The sequence below is a fragment of the Tinamus guttatus genome, unplaced genomic scaffold (genome assembly GCF_059628265.1).
Source record: "Tinamus guttatus ecotype Peru unplaced genomic scaffold, ASM5962826v1 Tinamus_guttatus_pri_ptg000477l, whole genome shotgun sequence".
Lineage (NCBI taxonomy): Eukaryota > Metazoa > Chordata > Aves > Tinamiformes > Tinamidae > Tinamus > Tinamus guttatus.
This window is the reverse complement of record NW_028289011.1, coordinates 765,426-782,919: the sequence shown is the minus strand read 5'-3', so window position 1 is coordinate 782,919 and position 17,494 is coordinate 765,426.

Genomic DNA, 17,494 nt, shown 5'->3' with positions numbered 1-17,494 from the left:
AGTGTTCGGGATGTGAAGGTCCATGAGTGAAGGGCCCAGGGTAGGGGGACCTACGGATGAAGGACCCAGGGGATGGGGGCCCATGGATGAAGTGTTCAGGGCCTGGGGCCCTATGAATAAAAGGTGGAGGGGCCTGGGGTCTTCGTGTGCTGTATCCACGAGGTGGGGGCCCATGGGGGAAGGGTCCAGAGGTTTGGGCCCTTTGGAAGGGCTCAGGGAACCGGGGCCCAGGGGTGAAGGCTTCAGGAGGTGGGGGTCTACGAATGAAGGGTTCAGGGAACCGGGGCCCAGGGGTGAAGGCTTCAGGAGGCGGGGGTCTACGAATGAAGGGTTCTGGGAACCGGGGCCCAGGGGTGAAGGCTTCAGGAGGCGGGGGTCTACGAATGAAGGGTTCTGGGAACCGGGGCCCAGGGGTGAAGGCTTCAGGAGGCGGGGGTCTACGAATGAAGGGTTCTGGGAACCGGGGCCCAGGGGTGAAGGCTTCAGGAGGCGGGGGTCTACGAATGAAGGGTTCTGGGAACCGGGGCCCAGGGGTGAAGGCTTCAGGAGGCGGGGGTCTACGAATGAAGGGTTCAGGGAACCGGGACCCAGGGGTGACGGGCTCCATAGGTGGGGGTCGATGGATAAAGGGACGTGGAGGTGGGAGCCCATGGGGGAAGGGTCCAGGTGATGGGGCCCTATGGGAGAAGTGTGCAGGGGATCGGGGCCCATGGGGAAAGGGCTCAGGAGGTGGGGGTTGATGGGGGAAGGGGCCGGGAGGTGGAGGCCCACGGGTGAAGGGTTCAGGGGAGGGGACCCTTCCGAGGACGGGTGCAGGGAAGAAGGGTCCAGGGACGACGTGTTCAAGAGTTGGGGGTCTACGAATGAAGGGGTCAGGGAACCAGGGACCACGGGTCATGGGTTCAGGGAAACGGGGCCCACAGGGGAAGTATTTGGGAGGTGGGGGCCCACGGGGTAAGGGGGCTAATGGGGGGAGACCCTTACTGATGGGTATGGGAGTTTTGCGCCCGTGAGAATTGGGTCCTGCAGGTTGGGGAATACAAGTTGTGGGGTCTGGGATCTGGGGTCCACGGGGGATCGTTACTGGGGGTGGGGGCCCACGGGTGAAGGGTCCAGGGCAGGGGGCACTACGGAAGGAGGACCCAGGGAAGCAGGACCCACGGGAGAAGGGTTTGACAGTTGGGAGCCCATGGGGAAAGGGGCTGGGAGGTGGGGGTCCAGAAATGAAGGGTCGAGGGGAACAGGGTCTTCGGGTAAAGCATCCTGCAGGTTGGGGCCTTCGGGTGAAGGGTTCAGGGAAGGGGACCCTTCCGAGGACGGGTGCAGGGAGGAAGGGTCCAGGGACGACGTGTTCGAGAGTTGGGGGTCTATGAATGAAGGGGTCAGGGAACCAGGGACCACGGGTGTTGGGTTCCATATGTGGGGGTGGATGGATAAAGGGATGTAGAGGTGGGAACCCATGGGGGAAAGAGCCGGGTGATGGGGCCCTATAGGAGAAGGGTGCAGGGGACCAGGTCCCATGGGGAATGTTTTCTGGTGGTGGGGGTTGTTGGGGAAAGGGGCCGGGAGGTGGGGGCCCACGGGTGAAGGGTTCAGGAAAACAGGGACCACAGGGGAAGTATTTGGGAGGTGGGGGCCCTCGGGGTAAGGGTGCTGATGGGGGGGGACCCTTGGTGATGGGTGCTGTAGTTTTGCACCCGTGAGAATTGGGTCCTGCAGGTTGGGGAACACCGGCTGTGGGGTCTGGGATCTGGGGTCCACGGGGGATGGTTACTGGGGGCAGGGGCCCATGGGTGAAGGGTCCAGGGCCGGGGGCACTACGGAAGGAGGACCCAGGGAAGCAGGGCCCATGGGTGAAGGGTTTCACAGTTGGGAGCCCATGGGGGAAGGGGCCGGGAGGTGGGGGTCCAGAAATGAAGGGTGCCGGGTACCAGGGCCCACGGGTGATGGGTTGCATAGGTGGGGGTCTATGGGCTCCTGGGAATGGGGGTCCATGTTTGAAGTGGTCCTGGGGGGGCCGTCCCATGGATGAAGGGTCCCCTGGGCCTAGCCGTGGGCCTGAAGCAGCCTGATGTTTAGAGCAGGCGGCTGAGGGATCCTGGGGACTTGTTCCCACGGGTGAATGGTCACTGGGACATTGGCCTGGGGTAGGGGGTCTTGTGAGTGGGGGTTGTATAATGATACACACATGGTCAGATGTTTTGGGGATGAAGGGGCCTGGGGTTGGGAGCCCGAGGTTGAGGTGCCCAGGTGGGACGTGTCCCTGAGTGGGGGGCCCTGGTGTTGAGGGCCCGAAGGTGACGGGTCCAGCTGGTTGGGACCCAGCAGGGAGGGCTCGTGGTGCACGTGGCCCTACAGCGAGGGCTCCTCGTGCTGGGACCCCCAGGGTGGCAGGTCCCGGTGGCAGCGCCCCAGGGGCACTGGGTGCCGGGGGCCGCAGGGCGAGGGGCGCCGCGCGCGGGGGCACCTGTGCGGGGGCTCGCGGGGCCGCGGGCCCCGTCTCCAGCTGCAGCTCCGGCGTGAGGGGGGCGCTGGGCCCCACGGCCCCCTCCAGCTCCTTGGAGCGCAGCACCCGCGGGGAGCCCTGTGCCGGGCTCGGTGTCACCAGGAGGCACCCAGCAGTGCAGGGGGGCAGGGCCCCCTTCCCCCTGGAGCCCCAGCCACTCCGTGGAGTTTCCCTCCTGCCCCAGGAGCCCCTGGCAGCTCTCCAGACTCACTGGAACCCCCAGCTGCACCACAGGGCACTTATGGGATCCCCTCCAGACCCATGTCTGCACCCCAGGGCAACCACTGGAGCCCCAGGTGGCTTGGGACCTGCCTGCACCCTGGGGCAGCCTGGGAACCCCACAGACCCACTGGGATCCCCCTATTGCACCTTGGGGCACCCTTGGTCTTGCCCAGACTTCTTGGTACTCCCACCTGCCCCTGGAGCTCCATGGGACCCCCAGACCCTTTCAGACCCCCTGTGGCACTACAGGACACTCTGGGGATACCCAGTCCCTTGCAACCTACTGCCTGCACCCTGGAGCACACAGGGGACTCCACCAGATCCTTTGGGACCCCCTGTTGCAGCACAAGGCACCTTTGCCCCCCTGCACCCATCTTGTCACTCCCAGACCTGCACCCTGAGACACCCTTGTTGCCCTCCAGACCCATTGGGACCCCCCACCAGGTACCCTGGGACTCCCTTGCTCACCCAGACCCTTTGGGACTCCCCTGCTGCACCCTGGGGCACCCATGGAACGCCCAGAGACCCATCAGAACCCCCTGCCTGAACCTTGCGGCACTCATGGGACCCCAACAAACCCCTTGGGTTTCCCTTCTTGCACCACAGGGCACCTTTGGAACCCTCCGCCTGCTACAGATGCCTCATAACCCCCTGCCTGCATCCTGGGCACCCTTGACCTGCCCCCCTGCCCCACACACACCCATTGGGACCCACTCTAGCACCCTGGGCACCCTTGGAACCTCCCAGACACACTGAGATCCCCCTGCCTGCATCCCAGGCCACCATTACCCATTGGGATCCCCATGTTGCACCATGGCAACGCCAGGCCCCTTGGAACCCCCATGTTGGACCCTGGGACACTCACGGGATCCCCAGATCCCTTGGAATCCCTATATCGTAAACTGGGGTACCCACGGGACACTGCTGACCCCTTGGGACACCCCAGCCTACACCCTGAGGCACCCATGGGCCCCACCAGACCCTTTGCGACTCCCCTGTTGCACCCTGGGGCATCCTTGGGGCTCCCAGACCCCTTGGGTCCATCCTGCCCATGCTCGGGGGTACCACTGTGCCCCTCAAGACCTGTTGGGACCCCCTGTGTGCACCCTGGAGGACCCGTGGTCCCTTTGGACCCTTTGGGACCCCCCCGTTGCACCATAGGGAACCACTGAACCCCCCACTCCCACCCCAGACCACTTGGGACACCCTTGTTGCACCCTGGGATCTCCCCAGGCCCATTTAAACCCCCATGTGGTACCCTGGGGCACCCACGGGACACCATCCCCCCAACTCCTTGTGACACCCACGTTGCACCCTTGGAATCCCCTTGGGACCCTCCTGCCTGCAGCCTGGGGCACCCCTGGGCCCCTCCAGGCCCCTCGGAATCCCCCTCTTGCACCATAGGGCGTCTTGGGAAGCCCCTGGAACCATTTCCCAACCCCTGCCTGCACCCCGGGACAGGACCCTTGTGCCCTTTGGACCCCACAGTGCTCTGGGACCCTCACCAAAAGCCCCGATGATCCATCCCATTGGTACCCCCTCCCACCAGCTCTGCCCTGCGACAGCGATGGGACCCCCCAGACCTCAAGTGCCAGGGGCCCCTTCAGCACCTTCCTCACAGACCTCTTTGAGCCCCCCAGATACCCTGGTGTCCCCCCCGGGGGTAGGAACCCTTCGGTCCCGGCTCTCCCACCCACGGGACCCCCTTGGGTCTCACCTGGGGCTCGGCAGTGGTGGCGTCAGGGTTCTTGACCACTCTGCGCACAATCCGCAGCCTCTTCAGGAAGGCTCTGAAGAACCTGGGGAGGATGAGGGGGCAGTCAACGGACAGAGCGGGGCCCCGAAGCCTGGGCCCATTCCCATAATCCCAGCAGGAGAGATGGGGACCCCGGGCAGGGCGCGCACGAGCACATGTGTGTGCTGCAAGCAGGTGTCACGGGCATGTGCACGAGCACCAGCGTGTCTCACACACGGGTGACGTGACGGTGATCACAGGCACCCACGTGTCTCACACACGGTTGACATGACCATATGCATGAGAACACGTGTCCTGCACACGCAGGACGCGAGTGTGCTGACGAGCACACACGTGTCACAGGAGGCACGGGTGGCCGTGAAGACTCGCACGCCTGGCGTGCATCTCCCGTGTGCAGCGCACACACTTGCCAGCTCGCACGCACCACGCGCACGGATGGCCGGGCTCACGCGCAGCCCCGGGGCCACGCGGGCCCCTGCCACGAGTTGGCAGGAGCGGGCGCAGCGCACACGCACACACGGGCGCGGGCACTTCCGAGCACGTGCACACCCGAGCACACGCGCGTCCCCGTGCTCGCTTACACACACGCACTTGTGCACAGGCATCTCTCCATGTCTGCAGACAGGCGAGTGTGTTTGTGGGGCCGTGTCACATGGGGAGGGGACGCTGGGAGGACAATAGTGGCAGGTCCCTGCACCCCAGGGCAGGGTGGACAGTGACGGGGACCAGGGGTGGGGGTAGATGGGGACTGGTGGGACCCTGCACTCAAGGGCGGGGGGGACACGGCCCCCACAGGAAGCGGCACTGGGGGGAAGAGACACCCGGGGTGTCTGGCACTCAAAGCAGGGGGGTACCCGGCCCCAAGGGGGCGGCTCTGGGGGTGCCACGGGGGACGGCAGCACCCAGCGGGGCCCAGCGGGGCCGGCACCCGCGGGGCCGCTCACCTCGGCACGCAGCCGGCCGAGCTCCGCTTCCCCATGGCAGCCGCGCGCAGCTCCCTGGCACCAGGCGCCGCCGCTCCCGGGGCGCCGCGCCAGGCCGGGCTGGGCCAGCCGGCTGCAGCTGCGGGGCCGCCGCCTGCCGGACCGGCCCGCCGGGGCCGCGCGCTCCTCCGCCACCTGCCACGCGCTCCCGCGCAGCCCAACGGCCGCTGCCCACAACAGCCAGCAACGGCCCCAGCCTCCGGCTGCGAGGCCGCGGGGCCCCAGCCGGCCCCTCGCGCCTCGGGCCGCCTCCAACCGCCGCCTCCCGCGCTCCCGAGCGCCTCTGGTCGCACGGGGATCGCGCAGGGATCGGTCGTGCGGGACTCGCGCCGCCCGCAGCCGCCGCCGCCCGCCGCGCGCCTCGCTGCGGCCCCGGGGCCGCCGCCGCCTGCAGCCGCCGCTGCCCAACGGCCGCGTCACGCGCTGGCCCCGCCCACGGCACGCGCCGCCACGCCCCCAGCCTCCCGCCGCGCGCTCATTGGCTGCTTCTGCCGCTGCCCCGCCCACCTGCCAGCAGCAGTACCTGCCCCGCCCCCGGGCCCCGCCACCGCCACCTGATTGGCTGCGGATTAATGAATATTCGATAACATCGGTAACATTGGAGCCCAGCGCTGCGGCTGGTGCCAGCAGGGGACGATCCTCTGTGGGCTGGAAATGTCCCCCTGCAGAAGCCTCTGCTCCCGCCACGGAAGAGGACAGGACACTTGCCCAGGAGCAGGAAGTTGGTTCGTTTCCTCCTGCTCCACGGGCTCTTCACGGGGAGTTAATCCATGCACCAAATGCCCATGGAGAAGCTCCTAGGATGCAGCGGGGTTCAGTTCCCTCCTCTGTGCTCCGCAAGTTCACAGGAGGTTTCCCCTTGACTAAATTTTATGTCTCTCTGCATAGGAGCTTCCTGTCTAAGCTCATAATCCACAGGGATGAGAGAGAGGGTGGCGGCTGGACACACACAGACACCTTTGGACTTTTGAAGGGACAGAGTGGTGGTGGGGTTGTGTTTCCATGTGTTTCCTGAGTAAAGCAGGACAAGGCAATGGGCAACCTTACACCAGACTTAGCCTCCAGAAAAACACTAAGTTTGTGTCTTTCTTCTGAAGCTGGGGTCAACAGTACACCAATGCACCCAAGGGAATGAAAGGGCCTCTGCTCTGCCTGCGCGCTCTGTGGGCTCCAGGGGAGGAGGTCAGAGGCCCAGCGTGGTCTTTCAGGGACCAAGGGCTGCATTCGGGGTTCATGTCCCTGGGAGCACTGCCATGGGAGGAGCAGAATGGTCTCTGAATTGAATGCCTGGGGCTGTCGCACAGGTGACAGTGCTGATGACAGATGCCCATCCTTTTGGAAGGGAACCTGAGGCTCCAGGAGAGCTCAGGGGAACCCCGGGGATGCCTAGGGGTGGCAGTGAGTGCAGTCTCACCAAACATGGGGCAGCCCATGGTAGAGTCCCCCAAAGACCACGCAGCAAATGCAGGCATGCCTGGGGAAAGGAGGGCTCGGCAGTCCCTGGAGAAGCAGGGGGGACCCAGGAGGCGCAGGGAAGGAGGACTGGAGAGTGATTCATGCACTCGCAGTGAAACACCACAGGCCGGTGCTAATGCACACCTGAAAACATCTCCTGCTCTTGCAAGAGCACAGGGGTCACTCTGAGAACCATTCAAAAGCCTGGACATGTGCCAGCCGTGTCAGTCGTGAGCAGCCCTGTTTGGCTAGATCTGCTTCCCACCCCAGCCACCAAGGCCAGTGCGGAGTCAGGAGTCACCCATGGCCTTAGGGCCCCACAGCCCCACTAGTCTTTTCATGGAGATTTTCTGACAACAACTGACAAGGGGAGAAAAACCTTCTGAGGGGTTTATTTGGAGCTGACAATGGCTGTTGCCACCTAGGGCTTGTGTGGGCACATGGCTGCTATGGGGCACGACGTAGCAGCCTCTCTGTAGCCCCCAGGACACAGTGTCCATCGCTCTGCACCAGCCCCGCTCCAGGGATCCTGCTGGGCTCTTTCACCTGCGCCGCTCCTCTCGCTGCCCCGCGATGCAGCGGCAGCAGAACGCTCTGCTCAGAGCCCGAAGCGCCGTCCTGAGCCGCGAGCGCCATCGCCGGGGAGCCGTGATGTCCGGAAGGGCGGCGGTGCCTGCGGTGGGAAGCAGAGCTGTGGGCAACGGGCTGCACGGGCGCAGGGCTGCACCTGCCTGTCCCTGCCGCCAAGGGCTTCCCAAGGGGCTGTGGCCTCAGCACAGCAGCCCCCGAGCACTTCCTGCTGCCGGCCCCGGTGCCGCTCGCTGTTCCAGAGAGACCCGCCGTCCCCAGCAGGGCTCTCCACTCGGGTACGTACCTGGCTCAGTGTCTGCCGTGGGGCTGCAGGAGGATGAGGACTTCTCCTCTTGGGGCTCCGAGGCCTCCTGCATGGACAGAGCAAGAAAACGCACCCTTCGGCCATCAGCTGCTGCTGATCAGGGTTCCGGTGCCCCTGGTTACACAGGGTCAAAGGGTTCGGGGCTGGGGGAGGCTTCCCGGGGCTGTGCGTCCCACGGGAAGGGACCTGCGGCTGGCACGGCAATGGGACACGGCTCGTTGCGGGGCCACAGCAGCAGGGCTGGGCAGGGGCCGTGATGCACAGGGGAACAGAGGCAGATGGGGGCGTGTGTGGCACAAGGGGGTTCGTGCACTGTGTGCGGAGGGGGCTGCTGATGGGGCTGCCCCTTCCCTCCTCGCTGGGCATCCAGGCCCCAGGGCTGAACGTGGTGCAGGGGTGGAGGGGATGTCAGTCCTGCACCTTTGGCACTTGGAAATGGAGAGGACCCATCATCTCCCCATGGCAGACCGCACAGGGCAAATGGCTGGGGGTGACAGTGGGGCACCGTGGACAGGGGGATCCCTTGGGATGGGGCAGCTCTGGGCATGCCCTCTGCACCTCCCCCCACACAGCTCACATAGGAGCTCCCTTGGGTCGTGGGGACAGGTGACATGCTCCATGCTTACCTGGGGAGCAGGGCCTGCAGCCTGGAGAGAAGCTGCTGCTGTTGCTTCCTGCAGCAGAGATTCCTCAGCTCCTCTGGGCATTGCTGGCTCAACAGAGGGGCTCTCCACCTCACCAGGTCCCTCACTGGTAGCCTCTCCTTGTTTGATGTCGCGCAAGCAGGGCACTTTCTCCAGGTCCATCTCCCTTTCCGCAAACAGGCTGCGGAGGCTGGGTCTTATCCAGGCCAAGGAGCTACTTTCCTCCAACTCCTCCTGTGGCAGAAGCTCTTCATCACCATCCTCCTCATCATCACTCTGCTCTGCTATTTCCTCCAGGTCTCTCCTCCATGTTTCAATGTTCTGCTGGGGGGCATGAGCATAGAGGCGCTCCAGCACCTCCCACTTGCCCTTGGCATCCTTGAGGAGCTCCACTTGCGTGATCTCCGGTTTCCACAGGTTGTGAAAGGAGTTTCTGGCAAGGAGCTAGGAGAAGAGAGGCAGAATTTTTGAAGGGAGCTTCTTTTCCCAAAAGGAAAGGTCTCTTGGGGGATTTTCTGCCAGTGCTGGGACAACCCGTCTGTCACAGCGTGGCACCGGGGTCGGCCCCAGCACCAGGAGGGCTCCCACCTGGCCCAGCCCTCCCTTGCACTCACCTCCTTGGGTCTCACATTGAGGGATCCTGATGCTGACAGGGAGAAACGCTCCCCATGGCCCTCCTCTTCCTCGCCCTGGCTCTCCTGCAGGCTCTGCTCCTTCTTCAGGAAAGTGACTTCCCGGATCCGTGCCAAGCTCTGCCCCGTGCGGGCCAGGCAGCTCCTGTCGAGCTCCTCCAGCGCCTCCGTCTTGACGCTGAGCACCCCCAGGTACCGCGCGGTGTTGTCTTCGTGCACACGCAGCGGCCTTCCTTGCACGTGGCAGGTGATGCCCCCAGGCTGTTGTTTCAGGTCCTGCCCTGCTGGTGCTCGTCGTGGTGTCCCTGTCCCACCATCCTTGCCTGGGGAAGCTGGTGTCCCAGCCCTGCTGACCTCCCTTTCTTCCCCATGAGCGCAGGGATAAGGCCCTTCCTCAGCTGCAGGGGCTCTTCCTTGGTCACACTCCATGGTCTGGAGCAGCCACGAGCTTGCCTGTGTGCCTTGATCGATGGTGTGTGCCAAGGCATCAGGCTGTGCTGGCTGCTGGCTGGCTCCAGGGCTCGCATCATCAGGACGGCTCAAGGGGGCAGACCCCAGCCCCACGCCTGCCTCATCCAGACCCACAGCAGGAGGTGTGGGGCCATGTGGGACAGGCCCCTGGCTCTCAGATCTCACTTCTGTGCCAGTTTCTCCATCAACGCTCTGAACGAGGCTGACAGGCTCAGGCGAGGAGGGCGATGGGGATTCCAGTGGGGCCATTTCACTGCAGCACCCGGCAGTGACGTCTTGTGCAGAGCTGGGTGGCAGCACTGCAATGGAGGAGCTGCTGAGTCCAGCCTCCTCCGAAACACCTTCAGCTGCCATCGCACCCTGCTCGGGATCATCCGGGGCAGAAGAGGCCGCTGCTTCTTGAGGATTCTTCATTGCAGGCACTTGCCCTTCAGGAGGAATGCTCTGTGCTCTCAGGAAAAAGGAGGAGCTTCCCAAGAGCTGCTGGCTTTTCAGGGATAGACTCATCCTCTCATCATCCCCTTGAAATATCCTGCCTTCTCCCACTGATGATGTTGAAGACTCAGGCCTGGATTGAGGCAGGAACTGCACATGCTCTTCATTTACCTGGATGAGAGCACTAGTTTCTTGCTGGGGTCTTTGAAGTGGAGGCAGGGCAAGACGCGATGGCTTGAGCTTCTGCTCTTCCCTTCTCTTCCCTGAGTCCAGAGCCACCCCAGCACCAGGAACAGGTGGGAAGCATTCCCTGGCAGCAGCTTTTCTGGAATTTGCAGCCACCCTCTCCAAAGCCATGTTCATTCTGTCCAGGACTTTCCTGGCCACCTCTTCCTTGTCCAGGGCAAAGGCCCTGCCTTTGGGTGAAGACCTGCAGGACGTTTCCAGAGCAGGCAGCTTGGTGTGACTTGCAGATCCTGCTGGTTTCACTGCAGAGTCCTCCAAGCCTCCCTGTGTCTGCCAAGCTGCCTTGGCTGGGAGAGGTGGGAAGCTGGGCACGTCTGATGTCCCCGCTTTTCCAGGAACCCTGCCAAGATGTGTCCTGCTGGGTCCTAAAGAACTCTTCCTTACAGGGCCAGTGGAGGGATGCAGATCTTGCACTGTGCAGAAGACATCACTGGCCTTGTCCTCCACCGCCTGCAATCGAAGCCCACCACACAGGCCAGGTTACTTTTCCTTTTCCCTCCCTCCATGCTTCCCAGATGGATGCTTGGCTGTCACCGCCGCTCAGCTCTGTACCTGTGCGATGCCATGTTGGGAGCAGCGTGAGCCCTGAGGGCTGGGCAGCGGCGACAGCCAGTCCCTTCGGTGGGACGAAGCTGGGGTCCGTCTGCGCTGCACTGCTGCGGGCAGCTCCTGCTGGCCCACCTGTGGGGAGAAGGAGGCCTGTGATGGGGACACTTGTGTTGGTACGAGCAGCTCCTAAGCACAGGAAACCCCAGCGTCGTGTCGAAGGGAACCTCTTGGCTGAGCAAAATCCGGCTGAGCTTGGCCCATACCTGCTCTCTGCCCTCAGCACAGAGCTCATGGGGTTCATGTGGGCCTTGGGGCATCCAGATCATGGAATCATTATGTTTGGGAAAGATTTTCAAAACCATCAAGGCCAACTGTAAGCCCTTCAGCACCACGCCTGCTAAACGTATCCCTAAGTGCCTCATCTACACGTTTCTTGAACACTGCCAGGAACAGTGACTCCACCACCTCCCTGGGCAGCCTCTTCCAATGCTTTACAATTCTTCCCATGTGGAAAGTTTTCCTAGTATCTAACCAGTTCCTCTCCTGGTGCAACCTGAAGCCATTTCTTCTTTTCCTATCAGTATGTTAGAGATCAGCCTCCCCTCACTGCACCCTCCTTTCAGGTAGTTGTAGAGAGCAATAAGGTCACCCCTGAGCCTCTCTTCTCCATCCTAAATAACCCCAGTTCCCTCAGCCGCTCCTCATAAGGTCTGTGCTCCAGACCCTTCACCAACTTTGTTGCCCTTTGGAAATATTCCAGCACCTCAACGTTTTTCCCATACCGAAATCTGAATACAGTATTCAAGGTGCGTCCTCACTGGCACTGAGTACAGTGGGAGGGTGTAGGTCAGACTGCTTTTCCCACGCCCAGGAATACAAGTGCCCTCACTGGAGGAGCTCCTGCCCCACTATCGTGACCCAGGGCTCCTTCCTCGCCATCCTCGTGCTCTCCATGTGGGTCCTGGCCCTGCCTCCCACCTCTCCCTCCAGCCTCACCACTCACCTCACTCGTGCAGTCTTGTGCACTGGAATTCCTTTCCATGGATGAGGAGCAGGAATTACCCTGCTGTTCCTTCTCCATGTCTAGGAACCTCTCTGAGGACCTCTCGCACGGGCACCAAGGGGAGTTGCTCCCTGCTGGTTGCGCCGCTCTCCTCGGAGTGAAGACCCCAGCAGGGACACGGTCACCTTGGGGACTGCCCCATCACAGTGGCCTGTGGGTGTGATGCCACCCCCATCACAAAGCCCTGGGAGTCGCCATGGGGACACCAGGCACCTCCTCTCCCCACTCCTGAGCAGGTCCCTGGGGCGCAGGACGAGTTGTCCTCTCCACAGCTCTGCGCTCCCCAGGCCTTGCAGAGGCTGCCCCTCGTCAGGCGCTCCATAGAAGACACCCACCACGAGGCCAGCCCCGTCCTCGCCCCTGTGCTCTCGATTGCCTCTTGGTTCACCCCAAGGCAGGGCTCCCTGCATCCCACTGCTGCCTCCCTGAGCTTCTCTTTCCCACATCACCCCGTGGCTATTCCTTGCCATCCCAGGCCATCACTTCCTCACCCTTTTTGGAGTCCTCCTCCTCCCCGAGTTGCTCCCACTTTGAGGCTCTCCTCACCAACGTGGCCACCTGCTTGACCATCAGGTCAGCACATGGGAACAGCCGCGTTTTGCACCCCCCCAGCTCCATGTGACACCAATCCCAACCGGCCACCAGGAAAAGACAAAACACTTGGGACTCTTGTGCTTAGGTTCCCAACATGGGCTTGTTTCTGCCCACACTCATTTACCACCCCCGAAATTCCTGCCCTGTGGGTGCAGCACTGAGTGGCAAGAGTGGAGAAGGGAGTTAATACCATTTATTAATTGCAATCAATATGTAAAGAAATTGTTCTTGTCCCCATCTAGTTGCCCTGCCTAGCTAAGAGACATTAGCTATCATCTTAATATGTAAGAAATCATTTTCGGTTTTATTGGTATGTACAGGGTTTTTAACAAGGTTCTAGAAGGGGAAATGCGTGGGAAGAATATGGCAAGTGTAGGAGAACAGTTAAAGGAAGGGAAAGAAGGGAAAGCATGGAAAGATTACTAAAAGCATAGGGAAAAGTGCGAAAGTGTGGCAAATGAGCGCAAGAGTTGGAAAATAATAGATGGCAAATGTAAGCTTTGGAAAAGAAATTGAAATGGCGGGAAGAGGTGCAAAAATATTTTGAGAAGTGTCCAGATCATGGAAAACAGGGAAAAACATGGGTAAGGAACGATAGTGTAGGAATATGGTCAAAAGTGTGGGAATGGTTACAAAAGTGGAAAGAGTGTGAAGTGATGGGAAAAAAGGAAAGTGCAAGAACACCAAGAGCTCAGTAATATCGAGAACACATGGGAAAAGAAGGAGAGGTTGGGTAAAAGATGGAAGGGTAGGAAAATCTTCACAAGTGTGGGAAAATGGTCACAAGCATGGGAGGGAATGTTTGTGAAAGAGAAGGAAAAAAAGTGAAAGCATGGGAAAATTATCAAAGTAGAGGAAAATGTGGGAAAAACGTGGGAAGAAGTGGCAAAGTGTAAGAATACTAATAAAAATTAATCTGTGGGGAAAACCCCCAAAGCAGGAGAAAAATAGACCATGTGTGAAGCCTTGCGGAAGGGTCCAGGGTCCCCCACATCTCCAGTGTGCCCTTGCCCTCAGAAGGCGTCTGCCTCCATGGAGGAGGGACGCTCTTGCCTTCTTGTCACCGCCAGGTGCCTGCAATGTGCCCCTGCTCTGCTGCCTGTTGCTGAGGGTCCCCAAGGCAGCCCCACTGTCTGCAGACCCCTCTCCTACCATGGAGCAGGCCTGCCTGCGCGGTGCCTGGAGACCCCAGCAAGGCTGCGCTTAGAGGTGAAGGTGTCACTGTCCTCGGTGAAAGTCTGATTGGGGCCAAGGGCAGGAAAGGACAAGGGACAACAAGGACAAGCAGCAGCAAAGGGAATTTCAAGAGAGTTTAAGGACAAACTAATAATAATTTTTGTAGCTGAGCAGCACTGGGACAGGAGCCAGGAGATTTTCCTGGTGAAACCACCTACCAACCTGATACAAGAGTAAAGTTAGCCCTTCCCAGAGCAACCTGGTTGCCTTCCACCTCAAGAGGAATGCCTGTGTTCAAAAGGACAAAGCAGGGGATTTTGTGAACTCTCGCTTTAGCAAGGGCATTGGAAAGGTTTCTTATAGTCTCCTTCTAGTCAAATTGTGAACTGATCTGCAGAGTGGACCATAAAGCAGGTGGATGGAGTATCAGGCTCTTTGAGAACAGTGATCAGCAGTGCAGTGCTGCCAAGCGGCAGCTGGCTATTAGTGGCATCCCTCAGTGATCAGCATGTGGGACAGGACTGCTTCATCATAACATCATAACATCAAGTTCCTGAAGAAGTCCCTGGACGTGGGCAGCCTGTGATTTGGCAGCCTGAGGTCACCTTTAGCCCATTTCCTCCTCATTTCCTCTAGGGGTGTGAAGAGTTTCAGTGGAGGGAGTGATAGAAGGTGTTAAGGGTGCAGCGACTAGCGCAGACACCTTGGGGTGATGTGCCTCTCCCATGTCTGAAGCACACTTGACTGGAGATAAGGAGGACTTGGCCTAAGGCAGTGGTGGCATCCAGTTGTTTGGACGCTGTCAGGAAACCACTGCAAAGGGTCCTGGTTTTCCTATAGGTGCCCTGCTGTATCTGCTAGAGACATGGGGTTGTGCTGGACACCCCAGGCAGCCCACCTGTCCCTGTGGGCCTGTTTTGGTGTCACTGAGTCAGGTGCCTGCACTGATCGACATCAAGTGCTTGCAGTGTCTGCATGTGCCTCAGCTGCCTAGTCGAGGAGCTCTGGTGGCAGTGGGCATGTGGTGTCCTTTCATGTCACCAACTCCCTACCTGGTCCCCAGTTCACACTCTTGATGGAAGTAGGTGCATGCCTTCAAGCACCTCGCTCGCTTTCAGTGTCACCATGTGCTTGTGTGTGAGCAGCTGGCTTTCCTCCTCCATACCGAGTGATATTAAAGGGCGCATAGAGCAGGATCTTGCTTGCACACAGCCTTGCTGTGCTCCCTTCTGCCTGCACAAGGGGAATCCCACCTCCTGGGTGCTTTTGTAGAGCACATGGGAAGGATCTGAATTCCCCTCCAGCCCAGGGACTCCTAGGCCAGCCTGAAAAGCCCAGCCTGGCTCATCTGAGTCAATACCTGAACTCTGGGAAAATGAGCTCTCTTCTTGTCCCCATCTAGGTGTCCTGCTCAGCTAAGAGATGCCAATCGGGTCTTCCAGAGTGGGGTGTTTCCACCTCTTGCAAATAACCATCCTCTGATGAGACCAGCTGCAATGCTGGCATCAAGCTTCCTTCAGTGCTTAGACAGAGACCACTGTTGATTATTTCAGTCTATTCCAGTGCACATTTCCCAGGAGGAAGGAGCATGAGGGATGGAGAAATTCGTGAGTCCAGCTGGGCCTCTGCTCCCGAGCAAGTGTGCCGGATGGGCTTGGGATTCAGCAATAAAAACACAGCTGATGAGACAGACTTACTGACACTGATGCCTTTAATCAAAGCAATATAGCTACAAGTACAAAGGAATAGGAAGTGGTTAGTTACTGAATAATACTTGCCAGCAGAACTATGAGACCACACATTTCTCCAAGAGAGCGGAGTGGAGAGGCTGGCAGGCTCTCAATCATAGCAGGCATCCCTGCAGGAGACAATGTTGACCTCGATGTTGGGAGTCTCCATCCCAATGGAGTCTGCCCTCATGTTTTATTCCTGGGGCATCCTGTCATGTAAGGCCAGTACATGCCAGGAGGCTGCCCAGGGGCGGGCAAATCTCCATCTTCCTGTCATAGAATCCTTCTAAGACTGTGCACGTGCACATTCCAGAAGGGGGTCTCATTCCTCAATGTGGTGGTCCCGCTTTCCTTATCCTTCTCATTCTCACATTCTCAAACATCCTTAGACAGCATTTTGTAGTTAGGCTGGCAGCCTTGGGACCTGTGACAGAGGTGAACCAATCTCCAGGAAGGACAAGATGCCAGCGAAGAAGTCCCTTGGCCTGAGTTCACAGCCTAAGGTCATCATTGGCCCAAGTCCCGTTCATGCCATCTAGGGGTGTGAAGAGTTTCAAGAGAGGGAGAGCTAGAAGGTATGAAGGATGCAGAGACCTTGGTGTGATGTGCCTCTCTCATTGATGAAGTAAGCTTGGCTTAGACTGTTAGGACTTGGCTGAAGAACAGTGGTGGGATCCAGGTGTGTGGGCACTGTTAAGAAACCTGAGTGCCCAAAACCACTTGAAAGGGACAAGTGCCCGAATAGAATGAGATGAATTTTTTCAATGCCATCATCTGCTTGTGCCTCAGCTTGCTAGTGAGTAGAGCTCTGGTAGCAGTGGGCATCTGATAACATTTTGGGCAACCAAAGCAATTCCCTACCTGGTCCCAACACATGATCTAGAAGAAAGTAGGTATGGTGATCATAGCAATCAGACACTGGCACATGCCTTCAACCATCTCTGACCCTTCCAGTGTCACCAAGGGTTTGTGTGTGTGCAGCTGACACCCACCCTGAATGACCAGTGATTGGGAGCATAGAGCAAGACCTCCCATCCAGGCATCCCTGCTGTGCTCACTTCAGCTTGGGCAAGGGGAATCCCACCTGCTGTGTGTTTCTGTGGAGCTCACCACAGAATACCATGGCAGCCCAGGGTCTTCAAACCAGCCTGAGAATCCCAAACTGGGTGACATCAACCAATACCTGAACACTGGGAAAGTGAGCTCTATTCTTGTATTCATTTATCTTGCCTAGCTAAGAGTTGGGAAGAGGGGCTTCCTGAGTGGGACATTTTCAGCTCTTCCAAGTAAGCATGCTCTGATGAAACAAACCACAGTGCTGACACCAGTCTTTCCTAGTGTTTAGAGAGGGATAATCAGAGATTATTTTAGTTGACTACAGTGCACATTTCCCAGGAGGAGGGAACACGAAGGACAGAGAAATTGATGAGTTCAGCTGGGCCTCTGCTCCTGAGCAGGGCCAAGCTCCTGGGACGGAGGCAGCTCGTGGCAGCCTGTCAGCACTGCCCAGAGACAGCCGAGTGCAGGAGCAGCTCCTGTGCCAAGAGCAGCAGGGCTGCGGGCACTGCCTGCTGCTGCGGACAGCAGAGGAGAGAAGGCAGCGAGAGGGGAACGTCAGTGTGGAGTGGGGGGACAGAGCAGAGCTCACTGAAGGAAGAAATCTTCACAACCCCTTGCGTGGTAAGTCTCTGGCTGCAGGGCAATGCTGCTGAGGTTCCTGGAGGGATCTTCTGAACCCATCCCACCCCATGACTGATACGACTTGTCTCTCCTGGAGTATCCAGGGCATGGCAGGAGAAGGAGCTGATTCAGCTCAGGGATTCCCTGATGCACCTTCACAGGGCACGGCATGCTGCTCCTTTCTTCCAGGTATCGCTGCAGGGGTGTCAAGTGCTGGGTGTGCACACAGGTCTCTCCAGGTTTCTGAATCACAGCAGCATCCCTGCAGCTGAGGGAGCACCCTGGGCAGTGACTCTGCTGCCTGCAAGGGTCAGTGCTGCACAGAGAAGCTCTGGCAGGGCTGGCTCCCACTCAGCCAGGATCATCTTCCTGTTGAGACTGTGCTGCCTCCGTCAAGTCTGTTCACCTTGTTCACGTGCAGGACATGTCCCAAGAGTCTTTTCAAGAGGAAGATCAA